This window comes from Amblyomma americanum, chromosome 11 (genome assembly GCF_052857255.1).
Source record: "Amblyomma americanum isolate KBUSLIRL-KWMA chromosome 11, ASM5285725v1, whole genome shotgun sequence".
In the NCBI taxonomy this organism is placed as follows: Eukaryota; Metazoa; Arthropoda; class Arachnida; order Ixodida; family Ixodidae; genus Amblyomma; species Amblyomma americanum.
In genome coordinates, this window is record NC_135507.1 from 108,126,891 (window position 1) to 108,133,068 (window position 6,178).

Sequence of the window (6,178 nt, forward strand, 5' to 3'; positions counted from 1 at the left end):
CGGCGCACACGACTTTCTGCTTGGAAATAACTCGGATCATCTAGGTGCTGTCTGAGAAGGAAACCCATATCGTTCGTGAATTTAGAAAAAAAAACATTGTTGACGATTGGCTACGAGTTCCAAGAATGCCGCCTGACACGGTCGCTGGTAGTGTAACGTTTGTATAGGTAGTACTCGCTGAAGTAGGAATATGTGGAGTCATATCTTGCAAAATTTTTAACAAAGCGAATAGATTTCTTTTGCAATAAAAAGCGCCTTTCAAGATTACATTTCTCAGTGACTCCCCAGATAAGCGAACAATAGCGAAACCTGGAATGAACTGCACTGAAATAAAGCTGGCGCCAGAATGTGCGTTGGTCAGCGCCATCAAACTTTCCAAATGTTGAAAAGTGTTTGTTCGTTACATTTGCGAGAGCTTCGCCTCTTAGTACCCCCCGCCCCTGTTTACATATCAACCGGGATTTCTGTTTGCGGTATTTTGTAGAGTTTCCTCTACAGTACGCCAGGTCTTTTGCGGATCGCAGTGAATTCGTGAGAACCTTCCACTGCAGTGATGAATTCGAGATTTATATATGTCCGAACCTAATTTATTCCTATCTTATTTATGCTGTTCTAGAATTGACAGCTCTCTCGTTTATTTTGTTTTTTTTTCTAAATATGCCAAACAGATGGTTTCGGCCTCTTATGCGCTTTACTAAAGCAGAAGTTTTCGCAATTTTTGGCGCTATTTTGTCCTTGGTTAACATTGCTACAGTCAAAGCGCAGCTCTATTATTTTTTGCGACTATTGTGTACTAGATTAGGGTCAATTTCGCAAAGACAGTACACGTTTTTCCTGTGTTACAGGCTGAACCGAGGTGTAGTGATTTGTGCACGCCATCTTGGAATAAAACAAAAGGTGGTCACTAAAATCACTTAGCAAGAAACCTGGATCCTGTTCGTCACAATTAGTCAAGCATAAATCAATTAGGGTCTCACTCGACCCCAAGTAGCACTTGTAGGCGCATTAACAATTTTAGAGAAACCATGTAAAGAAATGATGTTGAGAAAGTCACTTGTTGCCGCTGATCGTTCCAACACGTTATGGTAAAATCGGCCATAATTACAATTGGTTTCTTATCGGTATGCTATCAAGAAAAGAACAAAATTCTTGCACAATGGGGCCGAAAATCAACACCGAACACAGAACCGCTTCTATTGATAAAAAGCGCAGACTTCAAAAACTGTACTTATATGAAAGATTATTTTTAACCTACAGTGCAACTCCACCACCTTTATTATTTTTCCTAGACATTGTTCTGCACCTGTATCCTTCGAATTGGACGATGTCCGCAGTTTGTGCATACCATGTTTCACTGAATGGCAATATGTCAAAACTGCGGTTTAAAGAAGATAAAAAAAAGAAATGTTGACCTCCTCATCCTTATTCTTTAAGCTACGCACGTTTGCGGAATAAAAGAAAAATGTGGACCGGGCTTTTGCGGCCGGCCCGTTTTAGAACATCGAAAGAACTAGAATCTTGGTAAACACGGTCTCGCGTTACGAATGGCATTCCTCGCACGAAGAAGTGCAGTCATCCCCATTTTACTCAGGTCATTTTCATCTCGGATGCGAATGGCTCGCCTTCTGGCCTGCAACCCTTCGCACAAGGACATGCCCGTTTTCCCGCCACGCGAACGCATAGCCCTTTTCTGTACCGTTTTCACGTGCCAGGAAATCAGACCGGCGCACACGACTTTCCGCTTGGAAATAACTCAGATCTTCCAGGTGCTGTCTGCGAAGGAAACCCATATCGTTCGTGAATTTAGAAAAAAAAAACATTGTGGTCGATTGGCTACGAGTTCCAAGAATGCCGCCTAACACGGTCGCTGGAAGTGTAACGTTTGTATAGGTAGTACTCGCTGAAGTAGGAATATGTGGAGTCATATCTTGAAAAATTTTCAACAAAGCGAATAGATTTCTTTTGCAATAAAAAGCGCCTTTCAAGATTACATTTCCCAGTGACTCCCCAGATAAGCGAACAATAGCGAAACCTGGAATGAACTGCACTGAAATAAAGCTGGCGCCAAAATGTCCGTTGGTCAGCGCCATAAACTTTCCAAATGTTGAAAAGTGTTTGTTCGTTACATTGGCGAGAGCTTCGCCTCTTAGTACCCCCGCCCCTGTTTACATATCAACCGGGATTTCTGTTTGCGGTATTTTGTAGAGTTTCCTCTACAGTACGCCAGGTCTTTTGCGGATCGCAGTGAATTCGTGAGAACCTTCCACTGCTGTGATGAATTCGAGATTTATATATGTCCGAACATAATTTATTCCTATCTTATTTATGCTGTTCTAGAATTGACAGCTCTCTCGTTTATTTTGTTTTTTTTTCTAAATATGCCAAACAGATGGTTTCGGCCTCTTATGCGCTTTACTAAAGCAGAAGTTTCTCGCAAGTTTTTGGCGCTATTTTGCCCTTGGTTACTATTGCTACAGTAAAAGCGCAGGTCTATTATTTTTTGCGACTATTGTGTACTAGATTAGGGTCAATTACGCAAAGACAGTACACATTTTTCCTGTGTTACAGGCTGAACCGAGGTGTAGTGATTTGTGCACGCCATCTTGGAATAAAACAAAAGGTGGTCACTAAAATCACTTAGCAAGAAACCTGGATCCTGTTCGTCACAATTAGTCAAGCATAAATCAATTAGGGTCTCACTCGACCCCAAGTAGCACTTGTAGGCGCATTAACAATTTTAGAGAAACCATGTAAAGAAATGATGTTGAGAAAGTCACTTGTTGCCGCTGATCGTTCCAACACGTTATGGTAAAATCGGCCATAATTACAATTGGTTTCTTATCGGTATGCTATCAAGAAAAGAACAAAATTCTTGCACAAGGGGGCCGATAACCAACACCGAACACAGAACCGCTTCTATTGATAAAAAGCGCAGACTTGAAAAACTGTACTTATATGAAAGATTATTTTTAACCTACAGTGCAACTCCACCGCCTTTATTATTTTTCCTAGACATTGTTCTGCACCTGTATCCTTCGAATTGGACGATGTCCGCAGTTTGTGCATACCATGTTTCACTGAATGGCAATATGTCAAAACTGCGGTTTAAAGAAGATAAAAAAAGAAATGTTGACCTCCTCATCCTTATTCTTTAAGCTACGCACGTTTGCGGAATAAAAGAAAAATGTGGACCGGGCTTTTGCGGCCGGCCCGTTTTAGAACATCGAAAGAACTAGAATCTTGGTAAACACGGTCTCGCGTTACGAATGGCATTCCTCGCACGAAGAAGTGCAGTCATCCCCATTTTACTCAGGTCATTTTCATCTCGGATGCGAATGGCTCGCCTTCTGGCCTGCAACCCTTCGAACAAGGACATGCCCGTTTTCCCGCCACGCGAACGCATAGCCCTTTTCTGTACCGTTTTCACGTGCCAGGAAATCAGACCGGCGCACACGACTTTCCGCTTGGAAATAACTCAGATCTTCCAGGTGCTGTCTGCGAAGGAAACCCATATCGTTCGTGAATTTAGAAAAAAAAACATTGTGGTCGATTGGCTACGAGTTCCAAGAATGCCGCCTAACACGGTCGCTGGAAGTGTAACGTTTGTATAGGTAGTACTCGCTGAAGTAGGAATATGTGGAGTCATATCTTGAAAAATTTTCAACAAAGCGAATAGAATTCTTTTGCAATAAAAATCGCCTTTCAAGATTACATTTCCCAGTGACTCCCCAGATAAGCGAACAATAGCGAAACCTGGAATGAACTGCACTGAAATAAAGCTGGCGCCAAAATGTCCGTTGGTCAGCGCCATCAAACTTTCCAAATGTTGAAGTGTTTGGTCGTTACATTGGCGAGAGCTTCGCCTCTTAGTAACCCCCGCCGCTGTTTACATATCAACCGGGATTTCTGTTCGCGGTATTTTGTAGAGTTTCCTCTACAGTACGCCAGGTCTTTTGCGGATCGCAGTGAATTCGTGAGAACCTTCCACTGCAGTGATGAATTCGAGATTTATATATGTCCGAACCTAATTTATTCCTATCTGATTTATGCTGTTCTAGAATTGACAGCTCTCTCGTTTATTTTGTTTTTTTTCTAAATATGCCAAACAGACGGTTTCGGCCTCTTATGCGCTTTACTAAAGCAGAAGTTTTTCGCAAGTTTTTGGCGCTATTTTGTCCTTGGTTAACATTGCTACAGGAAAAGCGCAGCTCTATTATTTTTTGCGACTATTGTGTACTAGATTAGGGTCAATTTCGCAAAGACAGTAAACGTTTTTCCTGTGTTACAGGCTGAACCGAGGTGTAGTGATTTGTGCACGCCATCTTGGAATAAAACAAAAGGTGGTCACTAAAATCACTTAGCAAGAAACCTGGATCCTGTTCGTCACAATTAGTCAAGCATAAATCAATTAGGGTCTCACTCGACCCCAAGTAGCACTTGTAGGCGCATTAACAATTTTAGAGAAACCATGTAAAGAAATGATGTTGAGAAAGTCACTTGTTGCCGCTGATCGTTCCAACACGTTATGGTAAAATCGGCCATAATTACAATTGGTTTCTTATTGGTATGCTATCAAGAAAAGAACAAAATTCTTGCACAATGGGGCGGAAAACCAACACCGAACACAGAACCGCTTCTATTGATAAAAAGCGCAGACTTCAAAAACTGTACTTATATGAAAGATTATTTTTAACCTACAGTGCAACTCCACCACCTTTATTATTTTTCCTAGACATTGTTCTGCACCTGTATCCTTCGAATTGGACGATGTCCGCAGTTTGTGCATACCATGTTTCACTGAATGGCAATATGTCAAAACTGCGGTTTAAAGAAGATAAAAAAAAGAAATGTTGACCTCCTCATCCTTATTCTTTAAGCTACGCACGTTTGCGGAATAAAAGAAAAATGTGGACCGGGCTTTTGCGGCCGGCCCGTTTTAGAACATCGAAAGAACTAGAATCTTGGTAAACACGGTCTCGCGTTACGAATGGCATTCCTCGCACGAAGAAGTGCAGTCATCCCCATTTTACTCAGGTCATTTTCATCTCGGATGCGAATGGCTCGCGTTCTTTCCTGCAACCCTTCGCACAAGGACATGCCCGTTTTCCCGCCACGCGAACGCATAGCCCTTTTCTGTACCGTTTTCACGTGCCAGGAAATCAGACCGGCGCACACGACTTTCTGCTTGGAAATAACTCGGATCTTCTAGGTGCTGTCTGCGAAGGAAACCCATATCGTTCGTGAATTTAGAAAAAAAAAACATTGTTGTCGATTGGCTACGAGTTCCAAGAATGCCGCCTGACACGGTCGCTGGTAGTGTAACGTTTGTATAGGTAGTACTCGCTGAAGTAGGAATATGTGGAGTCATATCTTGAAAAATTTTCAACAAAGCGAATAGATTTCTTTTGCAATAAAAATCGCCTTTCAAGATTACATTTCCCAGTGACTCCCCAGATAAGCGAACAATAGCGAAACCTGGAATGAACTGCACTGAAATAAAGCTGGCGCCAAAATGTCCGTTGGTCAGCGCCATCAAACTTTCCAAATGTTGAAGTGTTTGGTCGTTACATTGGCGAGAGCTTCGCCTCTTAGTAACCCCCGCCGCTGTTTACATATCAACCGGGATATCTGTTTGCGGTATTTTGTAGAGTTTCCTCTACAGTACGCCAGGTCTTTTGCGGATCGCAGTGAATTCGTGAGAACCTTCCACTGCAGTGATGAATTCGAGATTTATATACGTCCGAACCTAATTTATTTCTATCTTATTTATGCTGTTCTAGAATTGACAGCTCTCTCGTTTATTTTTTTTTGAAATATGCCAAACAGATGGTTTCGGCCTCTTATGCGCTTTACTAAAGCAGAAGTTTTTCGCAAGTTTTTGGCGCTATTTTGCCCTTGGTTAACATTGCTACAGAAAAAGCGCAGCTCTATTATTTTTTGCGACTATTGTGTACTAGATTAGGGTCAATTTCGCAAAGACAGTACACATTTTTGCTGAGTTACAGGCTGAACCGTGGTGTAGTGATTTGTGCACGCCATCTTGAAATAAAAGAAAAGGTGGTCACTAAAATCACTTAGCAAGACACCTGGGTCCTGTTCGTTGCAATTAGTCAAGCATAAATCAATTAGGGTCTCACTCGACCCCAAGTAGCACGTGTAGGCGCATTAACAATGTTAG